The 24,869-nt window shown below is 38.4% G+C and overlaps 1 pseudogene; it reads right to left on the bottom strand.

The window, feature by feature from the left end:
- The window catches only part of LOC149829303 (protein ANTAGONIST OF LIKE HETEROCHROMATIN PROTEIN 1-like), a 32,765-nt pseudogene extending 8,159 nt beyond the window's left edge, over positions 1 to 24,606 (bottom strand).
- Between the last annotated feature and the right edge of the window lie 263 nt (positions 24,607 to 24,869).

The raw sequence follows: 24,869 nt of genomic DNA, 5'->3' as shown, positions 1-24,869 counted from the left end.
CTGGTGTTGTTGCAAAGACTTAAGTACCCTTTCTTGCTATTCTTACCCTGAAACGACAGTTCGAGGTAATGACAAAAATATCTCCATTCAAAAGTTGGGAAACTACGGTTCGAGAAAAGGACAAAAAAGTCCTCTATCCAGAAAGTTTGATGTTAACTATTTAAAGTGGAGACGTTCCCTATTCATTAAACTCCTGCGCCATCTGCTGTAACAGTAGCTCCCATTGTCAACCCAAACTTTGCCTTTGTCTCCAGTTGAGGTTTCCGCCTTGTTTTTTATCCTGTTTTACAACACATTGTCGCATTCTCATGCCTGCCTTGTGTTACAAAACATTCCCGTGTCTTCTCTTCATTTTTGTTATTGTTAGGCATTATGGAAGAAAGCAATGATGCACAAACATTCCAACCAGTGCCATTTAGGCGGCGTGAGTAGATTTCCATCTCATCATGCTATCGATGAAGAAGGCATGTCGTCTTGTGTGCCATTAAGGCATTGTTTGGTTATTGCAGGTAGATCTTGTTCTTACGATGGTTGGAAACTTATCGATATTTGTAAGACGCTGGGACCTGTTGACAAGAATGCTTGTTTACAAATGCTAGGAAGGGCCTCTACCCCATCAGGTATCCTACATTCACTCATTAATTATATGCATTGTATCTCAAACCGCTGTATTAGTAACATACTCTCGACTTTGTGAGATATATTTTTGTTAGTTAATATCGATTTGTTTGCTATTATGCTCATTTTTTCCGTATCGATTTGTAATTTATTATGCAATATATTTATCGACCTTTGAGATATTATGATTTTGTATTGTCGATTTGTAAGTTATTATGCTGAACTGCCGTATCGATTTTCAATATATTATTCGATATGTATATCTATTTGTAAGATATTATATGTTTTGTAATATGTATTTCTAAGATATTTGTACACAGACTTTGAAAACGTGTGCGTGCAGAAACATATTTTCACACGCATGCGGGGGCAATTTTCGCATTTATATCGCTGCTTTGTCAGCAATTTCTATTGAACTCGCTTCACTGCCTCGTGGATATAATGAGAGCGTTATCGTCAACACACATGTACGACATGTGTCTTTTATTGGCATGGTAAGTGACAACTCGATGCTCAGTATAAGCAAATATCAAACCGCACTTGCTTTGATACTGTCATTCATTAAATCGTTTCTTTGACTTGCTTAACCTTATCGGTATCCGTTGTTATATGCATCCTGATTAAATCGTAGTAAACGTATGCGCTTGCTAACGCAAATCGATATATTGCTTACAAAATATTCCACTATCTTCTCTTCTTTTTCGTTGTTGTTAGGCATTATGGAAGAAAGCAATGATGCACAAACATTCCAACCAGTGCCATTTAGGCGGCGTGAGTAGCTTTCCATCTCATCATGCTATCGATGAGGAAGGCATGTCGTCTTGTGTGCCATTAAGGCATTGTTTGGTTATTGCAGGTAGATCTTGTTCTTACGATGGTTGGAAACTTATCGATATTTGTAAGACGCTGGGACCTGTTGACAAGAATGCTTGTTTACAAATGCTAGGAAGGGCCTCTACCCCATCAGGTATGCTACATTCACTCATTAATTATATGCATTGTATCTCAAACCGCTGTATTAGTAACATACTCCTGACTTTGTGAGATATATTTCTGTTAGTTAATATCGATTTGTTTGCTATTATGCTCATTTTTTCCGTATCGATTTATAATTTATGGTGCGATATATTTATCGACCTTTGAGATATTATGGTTTTGTATTGTCGATTTGTAAGTTATTATGCTGAACTGCCGTATCGATTTTCAAGATATTATTCGATATGTATATCTATTTGTAAGATATTATATGTTTTGTAATATGTATTTCTAAGATATTTGTACACAGACTTTGAAAACGTGTGCGTGCAGAAACACATTTTCACACGCTTGCGGTGTCGATTTTCGCCTTCAAATCGCTGCTCTGTCAGCGATTTCTATTGAACTCGCTTCACAGCCTCATGGATATAATAAGAGCATTATCGGCAACACACATGTACGACATGTGTCTTTTATTGGCATGGTAAGTGACAACTCGATGCTCAGTATAAGCAAATATCAAACCGCACTTGCTTTGATATTGTCATTCATTAAATCATTTCTTTGACTTGCTTAACCTTATTGGTATCCGTTGTTATATGCATCCTGATTAAATCATAGTAAATGTATGCGCTTGCTAACGCAAATCGATATATTGCTTACAAAACATTCCACTGTCTTCTCTTCTTTTTTGTTGTTGTTAGGCATTATGGAAGAAAGCAATAATGCACAAACATTCCAACCAGTGCCATTTAGGCGGCGTGAGTAGCTTTCCATCTCATCATGCTATCGATGAGGAAGGCATGTCGTCTTGTGTGCCATTAAGGCATTGTTTGGTTATTGCAGGTAGATCTTGTTCTTACGATGGTTGGAAACTTATCGATATTTGTAAGACACTGGGACCTGTTGACAAGAATGCTTGTTTACAAATGCTAGGAAGGGCCTCTACCCCATCAGGTATCCTATATTCACTCATTAATTATATGCATTGTATCTCAAACCGCTGTATTAGTAACATACTCCCGACTTTGTGAGATATATTTTTGTTAGTTAATATCGATTTGTTTGCTATTATGCTGCCAACACAAATTGATATATTGCTTAAAACATTATTGAGCTTATCATCAGGTTGTAATAAAGATGATGTAGCTCAATCAATTGAAAGATATGGAGAATTGAACATCTATACTAATGACGCAACTGAAGAATTGAACATCTGCACTAATGATGCACATGAAAAGAAATGTGCAGGCATTAGACCCACTCTAGACTTGAATGTTCCAGTGGAAGAAATACAATTCAATAATGAGTTAGATTACCATGACAGTATACATAATAAAAGTGTAGGCACTGGGAATGTACATGGAATTACACTTGACTTGAATGTTCCAGTAGAAGAAATGCAATTCAATAATGAGGTAGATTTTGATGTCAGTAAACATAATAAAAGTGGAGGCAGTGGGAATGTACATGGAATTACACTTGACTCTGTTCCTGTAGAAGGAATGCAGTTTAATAATGAGGAAGCTGCATATAAATTTTACAATGATTATGCCTTAAAAGTTAGCTTCGGTGTGAAAAGGTTTTCTTGGTCAAAAAATGCACAGGGTGTCTTGGTTAGAAAGACATATGTTTGTTCCAAGCAAGGTTGGAAGAAATCAGTGGGAAATCCAACAAGGAGCATGCCAGAATCAAGATGTGGATGTCAAGCGAGAATGGTTTTGAGAAGACATCCGAATGGAAAATTTGTAGTTTGTACTTTAATTAGTGATCATAATCATGATTTATCTGCATCATTTATGACTCCTATGCTAAGGTCACATTGTAAAGTAACTGTAGCGCATGCTGCAATGGCTGAAATAGCCGATAGCGCCGGCATTGCACCAAGGAAGACATACAATTTGTTTACCCACATAGATGGTGGTCGCGATAATGTGTCATTCACACCTTTGGATCTAAGAAACCACTTGAGAAGAAGAGGACAGATAACATGAAGAATGGAGAAATATGTTCTTTGGTTGATTACTTACAGAAGAAATCAAGCAATGAACATGGTTTCTTTAGTGCAATGCAAGTGGATGAAGATGGATATGTTGTGAATATGTTTTGGGCAGATTCAAAGTCAAGAGTAGATTATGAATGCTTCAATGATGTGCTTGTATTTGATACTACAGTAAAGATTAATACTGAACAGTGGCCATTTGCGCAGTTTGTCGAAGTGAACCATCACGCACAAAGTTGTATATTAGGCGGGGCATTTTTGTATGACCAGACCAAGGAAAGCTTGGAGTGGTTGTTCAGAGTATTTACACAGGCAATGAACGGGAAGCAACCTGAAGTTGTACTTACAAATGGTGATCACGCAATTGCGGCTGCAGTGCTTCATGTGTGGCCAGATGCACATCATCGCCTATGTTTGTGGCATATCTTTCAAAATGCAGCAAAGAACATAGGACACATATTTAATCAGAAGACAGGGTTTGACAAAAAGTTTACAAGGTGTGTACTTCATAGCGTAGACGAGGTCACCTTTATGTCAGATTGGGAGGAAATGATTAAGATATACGACCTTAAAGACTGTCCTTGGTTACAAAATTTATATGCAGAAAAAGAGAAGTGGGCATTGGCATATGGAAGACAATACTTTTGTGCAGGTATGATAAGCACACAAAGAGCTGAATCTATGCATGCCACGCTGAAGAAAACCTTGTATTCATGTTTAACAATGTTTCGTTTTATGGAACAATATGAATTATTTGTAGACGGTCTAAGACAGAATGAGCTTGAACAAGACGTGAAATGCTTCAATACACGACCTCTAACTTTTGGCATGAAAATATTGATGTGACCTGCAGCTCTGTATACACTAACTGTATTTGAATGGATCAAGAAAGAGGTGTTACATGTCATGAATTGCAACATAGAAGGACTCGTGCAAACCGAGAATATGCACAAATACCATATTTTATGGCAGGGCGAAAAGCATCACGATAGGCAAGAAGCACATGTCACGTACAATGTTGACAACGGAAGAGTTGAATGTTCGTGCAAAATGTATGAATTCAAAGGTATTTTATGTTGTCATGCATTAAAGGCACTCAATCAAGAGAAGATACAAGAAATACCTGAGTCTTATGTAATGCGAAGATGGAGGAGACATGCAAAGATTGAAATGCTTGTTATGGACAATGTGAGTAAATTTGGTGTTGACGAGAAGTGCCACATAGCCTCCCGTTACCAACAATTGTGTAGGTCATTTATGCATGTTGCTGATTTGGCATCGAGAAATGAAGAAGGCTATGTATGCGCGAGAAAAACGTCAATGGAATTACTTGAAAACGTGGAGTTAATTCACCTTAAGTCCGTTGCAGCGAATAAATACCAGTCGAAGATAATGGGATCGAACAGCGTAGGTGAAAATCATGTTTCGCTTGACACTCCTGAGAAGTTGCGCCGAAGCGTAAACATTATCTTCAACAAGTCAGTAGTGAACGTTGTTGATTATGATGGACATATTCATGAAGCGAAGGGTATCAAAAGAAAATCTGCCTCTGATCGCAGTCGTCGGAGGGCAAAGGGTGCACTAGAATTGGTTGGCAAGAAAAGGACTAAGAAACAACCAACCTGTAATAAAAAACAACAAAGCCCTTCGAATGAACAGGTATGTAAGACATTATATTGCTTTCCATTACGTGAAGCTTGTCAATATCTAACTCGTGCAATGTCCAACATGCAACAATACCCTATAGAAGTAACACCAAACGTTGAAACCTTCATTCCTTCCGACCAGATTTTTGGCAACGATAGCTTCAGTTTTACAAGTCTTTTGGTATGTAATCAATGTTGGGAGGAGGTTTGTATTTCTTGTGAAACTTAATGTAGTGTCTTATATTTTCTATTTCATGACAGGCTCTGATGAATTCGACAGATAGGTATGGGACACAAGAATCTCGTGTGGGCTATTAATTTAGTTGTCATGCCTCTTTGCATGACCCGATTTCCACATTGTCGGATTTGTTAAGAGTTTATAGTGATTTGTTAGTGACGACTTGCGGTCTGTGGTTGGATTTGCTTAAATCGATTTCGTATTCGCTGTATAACAATTTCTGTAGTCAGTCTGCCAGCGATTTGTAGTATCATAATCTTATGATTTGTGAGGATCGCGAGAAAGCGTTTTGTGCTGAGTCAGACATCCATTTGTGAGCCTCGGTAGATAGCGATTTGTGGCTTCTGCAGGAAGTCGATTCATGACATCACTGAATGACGATTTGTGGTTATCGTTGAATAGCGATTTGTGGCATCGCAGCACAGTGATTTGCGTGTATTGTTGGAATGTCAATCTAAGCGGGGTGAGAAGGGTTGTTCCAGTAAGCTTTTTTGGGCCATTGATCAAGGTTGTGATTCATTTTATGATCTGAGTAAGCTTTCACCTACGCAAATGAAAGCTTACTCAGATCATAAAATGAATCGCAACCTTGATCAATGCCCCAAAAAAGCTTACTTGATCATAAAATTCCCACTCAGCTTAGATTGACATTCCAACAATACCCGCAAATCACTATGCTGTGATGCCACAAATCGCTATTCAGCGATAACCACAAATCGCCATTCAGTGATGTCATGAATCGACTTCCTGCAGAAGCCACAAATCACTATCTACCGAGGCTCACAAATGGATGTCCGGCTCACAGCACAAACTATACAGCGATGGCTATAAATCGTTGTCCAGCTGACAGCACAAATCGCTTTCCCGCGATAACCATCGTATTCGCTATGCAGCGAATGCGAAGTCGACTTACGCAGCTCCAAGCGATAACCACAAATTGAAGCTCACACTTCAGGACAGTTGAATCGTCATTCAGCTGATGAGCACTACTACAAATCGTTGTCCAGCGAATACGAAGGACAACCTCAACATGATCAGGCGGCGCGCTTGGAATTCTGCTGCGGAAGTCAATAAGGAGAGAAACCAATCACAAACAGCTGTGAATTGTAACACCATAATTGTTTTTCACTTTAATCCATCACTTATAAGACCCAATGCTTTTCAGATTGCTATAGTGTAAGAATCAATATATGCAAATCGGTCGCACAAATGGTGTTAGGACTGTTTTGCTGTAAGCTTGCATTCGAGGATTGTTTACTTAATTTTTCACTAGACAAAAGGTCTCCATAATTATTACTGTTATCCCATTAAGGTAGGCCTTCTTGAAATCCAGTGGACTATGGCAATTATTCCTCTTCTTCTTCGTCTGTATTGCTCTTCTTCTTCTTCTTCGTCTGTATTGTTCGTCCTCTTCTTCTTCTTAATCCTTAAAAAAATAGACCACAGCGATAGGAGATGCGATGATTGCGGTCAACAAGCGCTATTAATGTTCGCTTTCATAAATAGAACTAGTCCACAGCGATAAGACACGTCTGTTGTTAAGAAATCGTGGTCTTTCTCACAAAGTGTGACTGAAGATCGCAATAACAGATTCTCGATTTATCTGTTGAAGAAGCCTTATAATCTTCGCCCTTAAAAAAAAAATTCCACACATATAAGAGATCGTGTTATTGCTCACCCTCCAGGAATGAAAATCACAATTACTGGTTTGCGATTTTTCTGGTAGATAAGGCCTTTTAATGTTCGCCCTTCGTAATTTAGAGTAGTCCACAACGGTAAGTGAAATATTTATTTGCGAACGAAATCAATTTATTTTAACGCACTTCATCCAAAATTATCATAATTATTGACAATGTGAAACACATAATACATATTTACAAAGAGTATTTACTTCAAATACTGTGCAGCAATTTGTCAAAAATCGCAATATTACTCGTCCTTATTCAATGAAAATCGCAAAAGAAATCAGCGATTTATTCGGTAAACAATTGCCTGTTTGTTGCTCAGAAATCGCTCATTTATAAATCTTCCTTAAAGGCAAATCACATAATAATTTTGCGATTCATGCAGTGAAAAAAGGCTTCTAATATTCCTTCAATATCGAAACACATTCAGTTACAAAAAGTATTTACTTATAATACATAGCGACCAATGGTTTGTCTTAGATACAATACATTAACATCAGCATCAACAACATCAAGCGACGTCCATTAATTGATGTGCTTTGAAACAGACATCATCAACATTGTCGTCATCATCATCAGTAGCAGCAATTTATTGGAGCCCGTATATGAAAACTGGCATTGTTTGTTTGATTAATGGTGGCTTGTGAAAAGAAATTGTCATCATATAAGAATAACACGTCGCACAAGTACTGGCTGGTGTGATTATCTTCTGCTTCGAGATCGAGCAACAGACAGACCCACGGTTTCGTTATAAAACTCTAGTTCGTCAGTCAAACATGTAACCAGCTACATAGCAAATTGTGGTCGATGAGGCAGACGGAGACAACTACACGACCAGCGATGGCGAATCAGGCGTATATTGTGTACACATCGTCGCCATTTTCATGAGATTTCGTCTCTTTTATGATGTTTATGCAATTTCTGTTGTGTACTGTGTAATGTAATTTCAATATCGTTGATTGAAAATTTTGCTCATTTCAGTACAACATCCACCGAAGAACTTGGGCGAAAACTCAGTCAATCACTCCTGGAGGACATCAAACGGATGCGCCATGAATTCGCACAAGGCAACATGATCAGTAATTTTGTTCGTATGAAACCAGTAGGAGTTATCTATATACGTAAGTCATGTGTACCTACGTTAACATCATATTTGCTATAAACAGACTATATCTGATTTCGTCAATTGTATTAAAAGCAACTCCAACAGCAAAACTATAAGCATCGTCAGCCCTTATTTCATGGTATATCGGTTCCAAATATTTTTTTTTGGGGTTATTGATTAACTACAATTGATGTGTATTTTAACATTGTTGTTAACAATGTTTTGGTTTACAGACTGTCGTACGTCGTGAACCATACTCCTGTGGATTTCAAGACGGCCTACCTAACTGGGTTAACGGTAATCATTGCAGAGACCTTCTGTCAAGTGAAAAAGTAAGTAAACAAACCTCTAGTGCAAGGTTACAACACAAAATTGCTAACAGCAATTGTACGATCTATTTGCAGATATTGATTCCTACAATCTGGCAATCTGAAAAGCATTGGGTCTTATACGTGATGGATTTACATGAAAAACAACTCTGGTGTTACAATTCCTTGGATGTTGACAGTGGTTTACGGCTTGATATTTTCCATCTAGTAAGATTTCATCTATAGAAGTATCATGTCATGTACTGGGGTCATGAGTTTACTTTCATCCGCATTATTCTCAGATCGGTTTCATCAAAGTCATTTTGGGAGTCGACGTTAGCGAGTGGATCTATCGCATGGCAGACCATGCTCCTTTACAAAATAACGGCGTTGATTGTGACGTATTTATAATGAAGTACATTGAAGCGATATACAATGGTGTAGAACCTTGTTTCGACGCTGTATGCCATTTATTGCCCTCTGTTATTGGGGATTCAATGTATGTCTATTGTTGCCACATTACAGTTTTTTTTTTTGCAGGTTGATATACCTGTATTCCGCAAAAAACTCTGCGAAAATTTGACGGCCTTTCTAATTGCGGAAGAGAAAATAACTCAGCCAGCACTAAGATCTAAAAGGCAACAAACAGCGGGACCCACCACGTCAGAGTAATATCATGTTCGTCTATTGCAAGTGGATTTTAACCACAAAGTTTTGTGTAAGCAAACCTATTTACACCGAATATTACAAGTCGTTGTTGACCGCATGAATCGTATCGATGTCGACTATTATCATTCAAGGCGTAACATTACCATGCCTCTTTTTTGACAGCATACATCGCAAATTTATTTTTCGAGTTTTAGACCAGGAGGGATAGAGTTACAGCAATTTCTGAACGTCAATCATTTCTTATCGTTCTTTACTTTTATCAATTCTGAACCACGAAGGAGGAACAAATGATTTGAATAACCAAATGATTTTAATAACCAGCCCTAAATGTGTAGCAGCACTTGCTGCCTTTTTTTATTATCGCTCATCCATCCCTTAATTAGAGGAAGAGATCTGCAATAGATGCTAAAAGACCAAACGTTACACAAATCGTCACCGACAAACAACTGAGTCACAAACTTCTGAACAGCTGAATCGTATATCCTAAACCATATTTCCTGAACAACATCGTTTGAGGGTGAACATTAAACTGTAAACCGTAAACCATATATCCCGAACCCACCAACCTACACCGTATACCGGAAACGACAAAAACATCGATAAGAAAATTGCCACGGTAGCCGGTCTTAAATGATAATAGTCAACAGCGATAACGAATACTTGTTATTCCGCAATCGCAATATTCCTATCGAGGAATGAACATCGCAGAACGCGTATGCGATTTATGCGGTCAACACAGGCACGAAATCGAAGTCCGGAAATGAAAAATTGAACATCGAAAAAATAGGACTGTTGTTCATAAATCGTTTTATTTCTCATACTGGACTGAAAATCGCAAACTCGATAAGCGATGCAAGCTCTCAAAAAACATGGAAATGTGCGAACTAAAATAATAATACTCAACAGCGATAAGGAATGTTTGTTGTTTAGAAATCGCAATATTATTTGTCTTCGAAAAAAGTAAATATCGAAAAATAAGACTATTGTTCATAAATCGTTTTATTTCTCACCCTACTGGACTGAAAATCGCAAAGTCGATTAGCGATGCATGCTCTCAAAAAACATTGTTATGTGCGCCCTGAAATAATATTACTCAGCAGCGATATGGAACGTTTGTTGTTTAGAAATTGCCAAATTATTCATCATCATTGAATGAAAATCGCAATAAAAGTATGCGATTTATACGATCAGCATGCTTAAGTAATAAAATCTTGTAATTGTTAAAAGATTTGCGCTCAACCCGCGTGATTGACAATCAAAGTAGTAGATAGTGATGTATGCAATCAACATAGGCTTGTAATGTTCGAAATGATAAAAGTCAACATCGAAAAGAAGATAAATCGTGGCCTTTCTCACAAACCGTAACTGAAAATCGCATCAACGGATTTGCGATTAGTTTGCTGAACAAGCCTTATAATCTTCGCCCTTTGAAAAAAAAAACCACAGCTATAAGAGATGTTTGATGTACAGGATCATGGTATTGTTTACCTTCCAGGTGTGAACATTACAATAAGTGATCTTAGAAAATTGCGATGGAAAAAGGGCTTTTAATGTTCGCCATTCGTAAAGTATACCATAAACAGTAAACCTTAAACCCGAAACCCTAACTCAAAAACCTAAACCCTAAACCCTAACTATATAACCTAAACACTAAACCATACACTAAACCATAAACCCTAAGACATAAAGCCGAAAACCTGAACCATAAACCCCGAGCCGTAGACCCTAAACCCAAAACCATAAGTCTGAAACCCTCTAACCTATACCCTAAACCATAATCCTTAAATTTCGTTAGATATCGCTGCATTGCTCAATGATAAATATTAGAGATTTGCGATGTATGCATTCAAAAATGGCTGGCCAGGTTCGACCGTTTTAAATGATAATAATCAACAATGGTAAGGAATGTTTGTTATTCCGATATCGGAATATCCTTGTCATCACTGAACAAACATCGCACAACGCATATGCGATTTATGCGGTCAACACAGGCATGTAATCGACGTTCGGAAATGAAAAAAGGAAACATTGATATAAAATGATTGTTATTCACAAATCGTTGTATTGCTCCACCTCCTGTAATGAAAATCGCAAACTCGATTAGCGATGAATGCTCTAAAAAAAGATGATAATGTTCACCACAAAATCACAATAGTCAACAGCTATAAGGAACGTTTGTTGTTCACAAATCGCAATATTTTTCGCTGTCATTTAACATAAATCGCAAGAAACATATGCGATTTATACGGTCAGCATACGCAAGTAATGAAATCTTGTAATTGATAAAAGATGTGCGCTCAACCTGCGTGATTGAAAATACTAAGCCGTAAAACTAAAGCGATCGATTCACGAACAAGTCGTTTACGCAAGAATTGTTGATTTTTCGGTTCCTTATTCATGAAGCAAATTAAGACACATCTATAAAGTGTGTGATATGTCATTCATATATAAATGAAACGTCCTATCACCCTACGCCAGTTTTCAAATCATTACACCAGTTGTTAGAAACAGCGATCAAATCTCAAATAAAATACACTCCGCATTAATGAAATTAAACAATGTCATTTCATATAGCTGTATACAAAACTAATGAAAGCGATGGGACATATCTTGTGGGTTTGATTATAGACAGGACTTCGTCCACAACTACACACCCATCACTCCCTTAACAAGGATGCATGAATCGCTAACATATCATTTCCAAACGTCGATTACATGACTGAGTTGACCGCATAAGTCGCAGATTAGTTTTGCGAATTGAAATCAATGTCGATGAGAAAAGTCCGGATTGTTGAAAAACATACGTTCCTTAGCGCTTATGACTCTTATCGCTTATTATAAAAGAATCGCTCATTTACTGATCTACCGTAATTGTAAATCGCAGAACGCGTATGCGATTTATGCGGTCAACACTGGAACGTAATCGAAGTGCAGAAAATGAAAAAAGTAAACATCGACATTGAATGCAAATATTTCTCTCCCTCCTGGAACAATTACTGGTTTGCTGGTCAGAGATCGCTCATTTACTGATCTACCATAACTGCAAATCGCAGAACACATATGCGATTTATGCATTCAACAATTGCAGGTTTGCTGGTCAGAGATCGCTCATTTACTGATCTACCGTAACTGCAAATTGCAGAACTCATGTGCGATTTATTCGGTCAACACTGGCACGTAATCGAAGTACAGAAAATGAAAAAAGTAAACATCGATAATAAAGGATTTATTTCTCTCCTATCTCTTACAATTGCTGGTTTGCTGGTCAGAGATCGCTCATTTACCGATCTACCGTAACTGCAAATCGCAGAACGCATATGCGATTTATGCGTTCAACAATTGCTGGTTTGCTAGTTAGAGATCGCTCATTTACTGATCTACCGTAACTGCAAATCGCAGAACTCATATGCGATTTATTCGGTCAACACTGGCACGTAATCAAAGTGCAGAAAATGAAAAAAGTAAACATCGATAATAAAGGATTTATTTCTCTCCTATCTCTTACAATTGCTGGTTTGCTGGTCAGAGATCATTCATTTACTGATCTGCCGTAACTGCACATCGCAGAACGCATATGCGATTTATGCATTCAATAATTGCTGGTTTGCTGGTCAGAGATCGCTCATTTACTGATCTACCATAACTGCAAATCGCAGAACTCATATGCGATTTATTCGGTCAACACTGGCACGTAATCGAAGTGCAGAAAATGAAAAAAGTAAACATCGATAATAAAGGATTTACTTCTCTCCTATCTCTTATAATTGCTGATTTGCTGGTCAGAGATCGCTCATTTACCGATCTACCGTAACTGCAAATCGCAGAACGCATATGCGATTTATGCATTCAACAATTGCTGGTTTGCTGGTCAGAGATCGCTCATTTACTGATCTATCGTAACTGCAAATCGCAGAACTCATATGCAATTTATTCGGTCAACACTGGCACGTAATCGAAGTGCAGAAAATGAAAAAAGTAAACATCAATAATAAAGGATTTATTTCTCTCCTATCTCTTATAATTGTTGGTTTGCTGGTCAGAGATCGCTCATTTACTGATCTACCGTAACTGCAAATCGCAGAACGCATATGCGATTTATGCGTTCAACAATTGCTAGTTTGCTGGTCAGAGATTGCTCATTTACCGATCTACCATAACTGCAAATCGCAGAACGAATATGCGATTTATGCGTTCAACAATTGCTGGTTTGCTGGTCAGAGATCGCTCATTTACTGATCTACCGTAACTGCAAATCGCAGAACGCATATGCGATTTATGCGGTCAACACTGGCACGTAATCGAAGTGCAGAAAATGAAAAAAGTAAACATCGATAATGAATGATTTATTTCTCTCCCTCCTGGAACAATTGCTGGTTTGCTGGTCAGAGATCGCTCATTTTCTGATCTACCGTAACTGCAAATCGCAGAACACATATGCGATTTATGCGGTCAACACTGGCACGTAATCGAAGTGCAGAAAATGAAAAAGTAAACATCGATAATAAAGTATTTACAGGATCATGGTATCACTCAACATACAGGAATGAACATCACAATAATTAATTTTCGAAGTTTCCTGTAGAAAAGGGCTTTTAATGTTCGCCTTTCGTAATTTATACCATAAACCATAAACCATAAACCATAAACCAAAAATTATAATCCATAAACCATATAACCTAATAACTAAACCCTAAAACCCAAACCATAAACCATAAATCTGAAACCATGAACCGTAAAACCCTAATGCCTAAACCATAAAACCGTAAACCATAAACCCAAAACCCTTGTAAACTAAACCCTAAAAGTCAACATCATAAGAAGTTTTTGATCCGCGAAAATCGCTGTATTGATCAACCTACGAGAATGAAAATCGCCGTTTATACGATCGATTCTCGAACAAATTGTTTATGCAGGAATTGTCGGTTTGTCGGTTCCTTATTCACGAAGCAGAGTGGAACACATCTTTAACATGTGTGGTGTCATTCATATATAAATGAAACGTCCTTACGGCAGTTTTCAAATACATATGCAGTTTTAAAAAACAGCGAGCAAATTTCAAATTAAATATAATGCCCATTAATGAAATTAAACAATGTCATTTCATATCATACAACTGTATAGAAAACTAATCAAAGCGATTAACAAAATCCATCACAGAAAATGATACATTGCTGACTGCTTCGCTATTTTCGATTTTAATTCATGGAGATTGAGCAATTGAACGATTTCTAAGCATCAAGCGTCTCTTATAGCTATGCACTATTTTCATTCACGATGGGCGATCATAACATCGCCTTGTCTGCAGCATAATTCGGCCAAATATATTACGATTTTCATTCTCGTGAGTTCAGCAAAACAACGATTTCTCAGCAACAAACCTTATCGATAATTACCTAGTCATTTGCTAAGGGCGAACATTACATGCCTTTGTTCATCACATAAATCGCTAGCCTATTTCCGCGATTTTCATTCACGGAGTGTCAGTTATACAAAGATTTAGGTACAGCATACAACTGTTATCTTTGTGCAGTATTTTTAATTACTGAAGAGCAGCATTACTAGCCTTGGTTCAACGCATACAACACAAAACTATTTGTCATTCCGATTTAATTTTTGTAGATGAAGCAGTACAACGATTTACAAGCATGTTTATTAAATTTCAATTTTTATTTCAACCAAGACAGATTTACAAAAATTGTATAGTCTTGCAAAAATTGCCTACGGAAAGTGTTGTAGACGATATCCTTCGTCTGTTAGAAATCTATTTACATCCTTTTAATCTTGTCTGGATCGTGCTGTTCGTTTCCTTGTAAGTACTCTTGTTGGCTGATTATTTTTTGTCAGACGACTTTTTAAACTCAATCAAATTTTGGCATAGTTCGTTGCGTATTTCCGGTATATCTTCCTGCAACAAAAAATTGTAATGTGAAACCAATATATAAAAGGATTCCCCAAGAACTGCGGATACAAAGATCATACAGCTCCGAAACAAGGTTCTTCTCCATTGTATATTGCTTCAATATGCTTTATTACGAATATGCCACAATCGACCCCATTAGTTTGTAAAGGAGCATCTTCATCACAGAGCAACATCCACTCAGCAATGTCGACACTCATACCGTCTTTTAGGAATCCCGCCTGTGATAAATGGAGAATATATTAAAATCAGGTCAACCGCAAAAAGATACGGTACACCTACGAGCAGAAGCTTACCAAATAAATAACGTCACGTTCTACACCAATGTGATTGTCCAATGAGTTGTAGCACCATAGTTGTTTTTCCAGTAAATTCATCTCGTATAAGACCCAATGTTCGAGAGTTTGCCACAGTGTAGGAAGTAAAATCTGCGAATCAACACAATATTTTATCAATCGATAGTCATATCGTGATGGGGAAGTTAGGAAACAACCTAGGAGAAGAGGTTTGTTCACTTACCTTTTCAAAATTCCATAAGTCTCCGCAGTGATCATCGTTATTCCAACATGGCAGTGCATCTAGGAATCCACTGCTGTATGGCTTTCGCCGGACGTACGTCTGTTGAACGAAATATATATGTTTAACCACCAAGAAACATGAGTAATTCATAAAAGCAAATAAAACAATAGCAGAACAGGTATACCATGAAATAAGGGGTGATGATGCGTACGGTATTGGTTGTTGCGTTGCTTTGTTATAGTTGACGAAATCAGACATTGTCTGGTTGAAAAAATTTGCGAACTTGTTAACATACAAACCGATGACCTGGAAAATGATAGTGGTTACATACGTACAAAATTACTGATCGTGTGCCCTTCTGCAAATTCATCTTGCATCTGATGGATGTTCTCTTCAAACTCTTTAGAGCGTTGTCGCCGAATGTTTTTTGTGGATGATGCACTAACATGAGCATAGTATTCGAAAATCAACATTGTAATAGTTTTCTACAGTAAACAACATAAATCGAATACACGACATAAAAAGGCATATATTGCCTAAACAGGTCATGAGGTTCAAAAAATATACCACTTAAGCGCTATTATTGGTCCTGTAGATATGGTATTCTTCTTCTTCGTCGACGCTGACTGTGTATCTATCGTCTTCTTCTTTGGCGCCATCCCTGGTCGTAAAGAAATTGTCGTCGACTACGAAGATATCGATGACCCCTTTGCGCCGCAGCTACGGAATCGACTTGTCAGGCATATATAAAGGAAACGTCGTTTCACATACCGCCCTCTTTCAAAAACCGCGCACAAATTAATTGATTGTGTTCTAAATAAAGACAAAAACGTCGTTTCGACTGCATATTATAACAAAAGTTACGTTGGAGATTGACCCGACCCGACCCAAACCGTTGTCCGGGTATGTATAATCTTTGATGATTATTGTATTGACTATCATCTATGGATACCTCGATATATTAAAGAAACATACGTTCCTTATGTGATATTGCGATTGTGCTATGCTATTGTCAGTAAATAACGACGAGTTATATTGCGATTGTGTTGTGCGATTGTAATTAAATAACGACGAGTTATATTGCGATTTGTGAGGAATAATTACTCGTCGTCAGGAGCTATTTTCTTTCAAGGAAGGAGGGCAATACAGCGATCGCTGAACATTAGTCATTGGTAGATTGATCTGCCTTCTTTCGTTCCCAGTCACTAGCAAAGGCTGATGATGAAGATGACGATAATGTTGATGATGTCTGTTTCGAAGCACATCACTATATGAACTTTGGTTGATGTTGTTGATGATGATGTTAATGTATTGTATCTAAGCCAAACCATTGGTCATTATTTATTGTAACTAAATACTCTTTGTAACTGAATGTGTTTGGAGGGGCAAATATTAGAAGCCTTTCTTTAACGCATGAATCGCAAAAAAATTATGCGATTTGTAGTTACGGTAGATCAGTAAATGAGCGATTTCTGAGCAGCAAACAAGCAATTGTTAACCGCATACATTGCCTATGTGTTTTGCGATGTTCATATAATGACGCCAGAGCAATATTGCGATTTGTGAACCACAATTATTCCTTTCGCTGATGAATATTATCATTTTAGACGGGCGAACGTGTACAACGATTGTTGACAAAATACATTGCAATCACGGAGGTTGAGCTTCAATAGTCATTGTTGACATCATAAATCGCATATTTGTTTTGCGATTTTCATTTAAAGACGACGAGTAATATTGCGATTTCTGATCCACAAACGTTCGTTGTCGCTGCTGAATATTATCATTTAAGACGGGCGAACGTGTTCAGCCAATGTTGACAATATACATTGCATTCACGGAGGTCCCGCAATATTATAGCTGACGACTTTAATCGCTTACGTACAACGACCATTAAAGGCCTTTGCTGTCCCGATGAATCGCAATCCACATTTTGCGGTTTTCCAACAAGGAGGTTCACAAATGCCACGATTTATGAACAACAAACATCTATTATCGATTAAAGGTAATATTCTAGGAGGTTGAGCAATACGGCAATTTCGGAACGTCAAAATTTTATTAATGATGACGTCAGTTTTGAAGGGCGAATATTAGAAGCCGTTGGAGGTTGTCATCGGATAAAGCGATTTGAATTTTCTGATGATCATAAATAGCGATTTCTGAGCAGCAAACTTTTGTTATCTCTCTTGACTGTTGTCATTTAAGACGTCAGAACTTGTTCAACCACGGCTCACAGCATACATTGGAAATCCATTTTTGCGATTTTCTTCAGAGAAGGAGAGAAATTTAGCGATTGATGAACAACAATGATCTCTTCAATCGATGTTGGCCTTAATCATTTCCTAACGTCGATTACGGGCCCTTGTGGACCGAATAAATCACATATTTTTTCTGCGATTTTCATTCAATATCAATGGGTTAGAATGCGATTTGTGAACAACAAACATTTCTTTTCGCCGTTTACTAGTATCACTTGGGACTGGCGAACTTGTTCAGCCCTTGTTGACTGCATACATCAAAAATCTCATTTGATATTTTTTTCAAGGATCGCTGAATATCATAAATTTCTTATAGCTGACGACTTTAATCGCTTACGTACAACGACCATTAAAGACCTTTGCTGTCTCGATGAATCGCAATCCACATTTTGCAGTTTTCCACCAAGGAGGTTCAGAAATGCCATGATTTATGAACAACAAACATCTATTATCGATTAAAGGTAATTTATTTATGAGGGGCGAACAATAAACGCATTTGTTTGCTGCGAACAATGATATTCCAAACTGCGATTTTAATTTACATAGGTTCTGCTTTACTACAGTTTTCAAGATTTAAATCTTTTGTATAGTTTTACAAGATTTGCATACAAATATTGGTTTACAGACTATAAAAAATTTGTTAGAAAACTATGTACATCATATTAATCCGGGATGGATGAACACTTACCGTTAACTTATATTCTATGGATCTCTTTGTAGAGATCCATAGACGAAACATGTCTGTTAGATGTAATAAAAAAGAATTGAACAATTAAAGAAACATGTCTGTTAGATGTAATAAAAAAGAATTGAACAATTAAAGAATGTCACGTTACGACAATTACTTATAGAATTACAACAAATAATTATAGTGATAAAAAGAATAGTTAGGGTTTATTCCGTGCCACTTGATGAATCAAATGAAATAAGATAGAGAGCTCATCCCTTTCTTTTTCTTTGTGGACTGTCTATCTTCGGTGGCCTCTTGGTACCGTCCATCTTATTAAAAAAACTGGTCATCATATCTACCAGTGAGTTCAATTGTATACCCATATTGTTTACATCCATCCGTAATTTCTTATTCTCCCTCTCCATCAGTTCGAACCTGGCGGCGGAGACAACGTTCTCTTTTCTAAGATGTGTTCGCTCTTCATCGCGATTTGTTAATGAGGGAATCGTTGATGTAGACGGCGGGGGACGACGGACGGGATGCTGGGATGCAACATGAACGCGGGCAGTTGGGAGGCATGGGTTCCCAATTTTCTCAATCTCCAGATTTCTTCGCATAGGTTCTCAATACCTTTGGAAATAAAAGGGATCAAATTGTCGTCCTTTATAATCATACGCTACGGCAGGGACACCTCTTGTGTTCCAAATTAATAATTTGTCCCTGTAGCGTTCGTGCCAATTCACGTTCCTGCCTCCACCACTATTCATCTTCCTTCTTACTTCCAAAGGCTTCTTTGGGATAGACTGCCCCAACCCAGATTGTAGGAGAACTCGACTACCATGCTGCAACTCGGCTTCAAAATTACAAAACAGCCACATATCGCGGTTACACAATCTAGCAGCCTCGACAACAACGTCTTGGTCATCGTCCTCCCCATCTCCATACGGTCTCCACAAAACCTATATGCAATTGTAATTCTTTTTAATAACGAGTGAAAAATATATTATAATTTACTTAATGCTATGGCGACAACGATTTGTACTAAGGAAGACAAAATCCTACAACGATGATTACTTAAAACTGCTAAAAATTTCAACGATTTATAATACTGAATGATAAATGCTGAACCGATTGTACGCAATTTTAGAACGTTTACCTTATTTAGTTGCAGCCCATCCAAAATGGACTTAGCGTTATGAAATGTGACGTTTATTCTAGCCCAGCGACCGATCTTTGGAAAACCACAAATCGCAGGGCCACAATGGGATAATATGTTCCAACGCCCAAGCCTAAAAAAAATAATACGTTAGTAACACTACAACATTCAATGAGTTTAGTCTACAAGTATTAAGTATGTAAACAAATACCTGAACAAATGGCCAAAATCCCTCAACTGTTTTGGTACCCTTACTCACACGGTAGAGTTGACTGTAGTGTGAGAGCATAGCGGCACCCCATGCATAGCTGTCGACTTCATCTAAGTCTTCCAGGTACTGCAGCCACATGTAACTTATTCTAGAACTAGAACAATCGGAAAATAAAGTAAGAGCAAAAAAAATAAAGAATGAAGTCGCGCAACTCTTGGTCAGCTCTTTCAGATGCACAAGTAGCGGAGCGGCCTTCCCATTTATTACGAAAATATGAGACTTTCATTGATGTGAAATTGATTCCACCAGAAATACATTGACTCCATTCTTCCATCGGCATTCCTAGAAGAGTCGTGCATTTTTTCCTTGCGTTATAGTTTGAATCACGTAATAGGACTGCAGTGCCATGGCACTTAAGGCCAGTGATCCTTGCCACATCTTCTAGGGTCATGGTGATCTCAAAAGAATCAAACTGGAATGTGTTCGTCTTATCATTCCACTTATTTACCAGGTTGGTCATGGTGTTCCAGCATGTTTCAAAATAATGTTGGTCCAGAATGCCACCGAAGTGCATATTTCGTAATCGGTCCTTCTGATATGCAGTAAGCTGACCATACCACGACAGAACTACAGGCCACTGACACCGACCGCCGAGCTTTTGACCTGATGCTTTACTTCTCTTATGAGCTCCCTGTAACACACAATAACATATTACTCGTACCAATTGTAAATTAGACTCATTTGTACTTATAAATAATATTCTACTAATCGCTATAAATAATATCGGTTGCACACACACTATCACAGTAATCGCTATACATATTAATACCTATCACAGTAATCGCTATACAAAAATCGCTAAACGTAGAATTAAATCTTCACAGACAAGACAGATTTATTTACCTTGGTCGCACTTTTCTCCTTTTCAACCAATCCCTCCAACCTAGGCCTTTCGGGTTCGTCCCCTTCCTCCCACTGCATTTTCACTTCTACCGTCCCTAGCTCCATCACCGATATCATCTGATTTTCTATTTTTTCTGTCCTTTGCCTTTCCTTCTCTTCCTCCTCCTCCTTCCTTTGCCTTTTATTCTCCTCCTCCTTCCTTTGCCTTTCCTTCTCTTCTTCCTCCTCTTCCTTCCTTTGCCTTTCCTTCTCTTCCTCCTCCTTCCTTTGCCTTTCCTTCTCTTCCTCCTCCTCCGCCTCCTTCCTTTCTCTTTCCTTCTTTTCCTCTTCCTCATTCTCCTTCCTTTCTCTTTCCTTCTTTTCCTCGGCCTCCTTCTCCTTCCGCCGCCTTTCTTCCTCTTGCTTATGTTGTTTCCTTCTTTCCTCCACTTCCTCCTCCTACTTCTTCCTTTCTCTTTCCTTTTCTTCCTCCTCCTCCTTCTCCTTCCTTTCTCTTTCCTTCTTTTCCTTATCCTCCTTCTCCTTCTGTCGACTTTCCTTCTCTTCCTCAAACTCCTTCTCCTTCCTTTGCCTTTCATTCTCTTCCTCAAACTGCTTCTCCCGCCTTCGCCTTTCCTTTTCTTCCTCCTTCTTATTCAATTGCCTTTGCCTCTCCTCCGCCTCCTTCATTTGCTTTACCCTCATTCGCATAGCTTTATGCTCATTCAACAGCTTTCGCGATTCCGTCTTAGCCTCCTCCATTAGAATCTTCAATTGCCTTTCGCTCTCCTCCTTATTCTTTTTGTGCCTTTCCCTCTCCTCTGCCTTCTTCCTTTGCCTTTTCTTTTCATTCTCCTCCTTATTTCTTTGCTTTGACTTCGCTTGGTCATCCTTCTTCTGCATCTTTAGTTCTTCAGCATTCTTTCTTTGGTCCGCAACCTCAATATCTGATGGATGATCCTCCGCATGATACAATTCTAACGCTTTTTCCCTGTTTTTATCATTCTCAATCTTAAGTATATTTTGATACATTTCAAAAGGCTCAGATAGATGGAACTGGCAGAGCACTTCTCTAATACACAACCCATAGAATGACAGGGTATTTCTTCTCTGATGAGCTGCAGACATTGTTAACCTGCACAACACATTAATAATACAAATTATCCAATTTGTTAAACGATAATCATGATTATAAATCGTCGTAATATTTGGCTTCATAAGTAAACATCGTTATAAGATTTAACAAACTTATGTACAAATCGAGATACCTTCATAAATACACATCGCTATTTCGTTGAATGTATAAACATCGTTGTAAGATTTAACAAACTTATGTATAAATCGAGGTACCTTCGTAAATACAAATCGCTATTGCGTTGAATGTATAAACATCGTTGTAGGATTTAACAAACTTATGTACAAATTGAGGTACCTTCATAAATACACATCCCTATTGCGTTGAATGTATAAACATCGTTGTAAGATTTAACAAACTTATGTACAAATCGAGGTACCTTCGTAAATACACATCGTTATTGCGTTGAATGTATAAACATCGTTGTAGGATTTAACAAACTTATGTACAAATCGAGGTACCTTCATAAATACACATCGCTATTGCGTTGAATGTATAAATTGTCGCAGATTCAAACTTACAAATCGTTGTATAAATCGCAAGATTCAGATTGCATAACGAAACCTTACACGAAACTCACCAAAACGATATAAGACGGAAAATGATGCTCTGGCGGTAGCATAAGAAAGCAAAGGCTGCTCCGGAGGCAACGGATGATCCGGCGACAACAGCAGAAGGCAAAGGATGCTTCGACAACAGAAGATTGTTTGGACTATTTAAATCCTACAGATAAAGCTTCCTGCATACGCAAACTTTGATGAAAATTTTGGCGTCATCACGATGGAGGGCAGTTTTATCCTTTTCACGAACCGCCGATTATGGAGGGCATTTATGTTCGTTCCGGGAAGAGGAAGAGAATTCACGAACCGCCGATTATGGAGGGCATTTATGTTCGTTTCGAGAAGAGGAAGAGAATTCACGAACCGCCGATTATGGAGGGCATTTATGACCGTTTCGAGAAGAAGGAAGAGAATGGCGATAAAGGGTACTTAAGTCTTTGCAGGGGCACCAAATTCCGATGCTATATGATGTGGACATACATGGGGGGATACTAGCCGGGCTAGATCTTATAAGTGGCGCTCATTGGAACCCCGAACATGAGATGCAGGTACCGGTCCTGTTAGGGGGGGCATATAACCTGCTTCGTTGAGAGAGAGAGAGAGAGAGAGAGAGAGAGAGAGAGAGAGAGAGGACGTATGGCGTTGAGATTTGAGGATTTTGGTTTCTATTTCCACTTTTGAGATTTGGGGAGGCCCGATCAGATGCAATTACACTGCACAAAAAGTGCAATGTGCCACTGCAGTTGATCACCCTCCATCTGCTGTTGAGCCTCGCAAATTCCTAGCAAATACAACATTATCAATTTAATAAGAGACCCTTGCTACAACGTCGAGTTCTTGTTGGATCGGGGAGCTTGGATCGACGCCGTCGATGACACCGGCCACACGCCGCTTGACCTCACTGCGAAGGTTCGCCGCAGAGGTCCTCCGTCTCTGGCCGGCCATGGTGGCGTTGGAGGACGCATGTACAGAGACCCCTCTGCACGAAGCATGCCGGCAAGGGTGAGAACGCGAAACCGGAGGGTGTTGCAATTCCATAGATTGCAGCGCTGGGAATCTCGACATCGTGAGGCTTCTGCTGAAGGAGACGAGAGGGGGAGGAGCTGCTTTTGCGTCGCGAGGTGGTGGCCCTCCGGTGAAGGGCAATGAAGCTATCGGCGAGCGGCGAGGCAGCAGAGTGCAGAGGAGGTGGTGGAGTCCCCTCCATCGGATGGGCGAGCACTGCGTCTGCCGGACAGTTGCCGGAACCCCCGGCGGCAGTCACACAACATCGGAAGAAGAGGGAACTGAAAAAAAGAAAAAGGAAAACAAAAGAGAGTTAGGGTTTCACGAAAAATCGAGAAACCTTAGTTTTATTTTCTTTTCATATTCAGTCCTTATTTTATTTTAATATTATATTTTAAGGTCTTTGGTTTTTTATAATTTGAGGATTTTTTCAAAACTACTCTTAACTTTTTTACATTTTTTTAAAAGCACCTATAATTTTATGTTTAACTCAAAAAATTTTGTTTAGTGTTCTGATTTGATATTTTTGCTGCTTTTTGACTTTTTTTATTTTATAGAAAAACATCTTCTATTTTGTTGAATACCTCAAGTTTAGATCTATTATTTGGATCATGAATTATTTTCATGAATTTGATATTTGATTAAAGTAATATCTATAAAAATTAATTAGATATATTAATTTTTTGTGATAAAAAAAATCATAGTTGATTTATTTTTTGAATTCTAGTATTGGATTTAAAGTTGGATCCAAATATTAGATCTAAAATATAAAACTTTGTATTAAATCTAAAGTTTATCATTGGATCTTATAAGAGAATCCAATGACCCGCAGTAGTGGGCCACGTACAAAAAAAGCATGTCCTTTGGTTTTTCTAACTTCTTCCTATTCTATCCTCACGCACAACGCACCATGGACCTTTGGAAATGTGTTGTCGGTGCTTTTTTTTAATCCTTTGGCCTATTAATAAAAAGGCACCGTACTGACGAACAAGTAGACTCTTAATTAGTCGACCAGCCCTGTGAGAGCAAGGCTGTCACTGACCTCATCTTCCCAAGCGAGGTGAATGATCACGTGGTAGGGATGACCGGTTATATTAAATATGACTCGGTTTGGCCTAAGTCCTTATAATACAGTTCAATGCTCTCTCTCTCTCTCTCACACACACACAGACAATGGAGGAGAGAAAGGAACTCACAATTACACTCAGACCATTTGAACTCACAGACCAGCTGGACGACCTCATGGAGTGGGCTGCTGACGACCGTGTGGCCGAGTGGTGTAGATGGGATTCACTTGTGTCTAGGGATGA

The sequence above is a fragment of the Nuphar pumila genome, chromosome 9, assembly GCF_984573655.1.
Source record: "Nuphar pumila chromosome 9, dmNupPumi1.hap1.1, whole genome shotgun sequence".
NCBI classification, from domain to species: Eukaryota; Viridiplantae; Streptophyta; class Magnoliopsida; order Nymphaeales; family Nymphaeaceae; genus Nuphar; species Nuphar pumila.
Note: the sequence above shows the minus strand (reverse complement) of the source record. Positions and strands in the feature narration are given on the sequence as shown.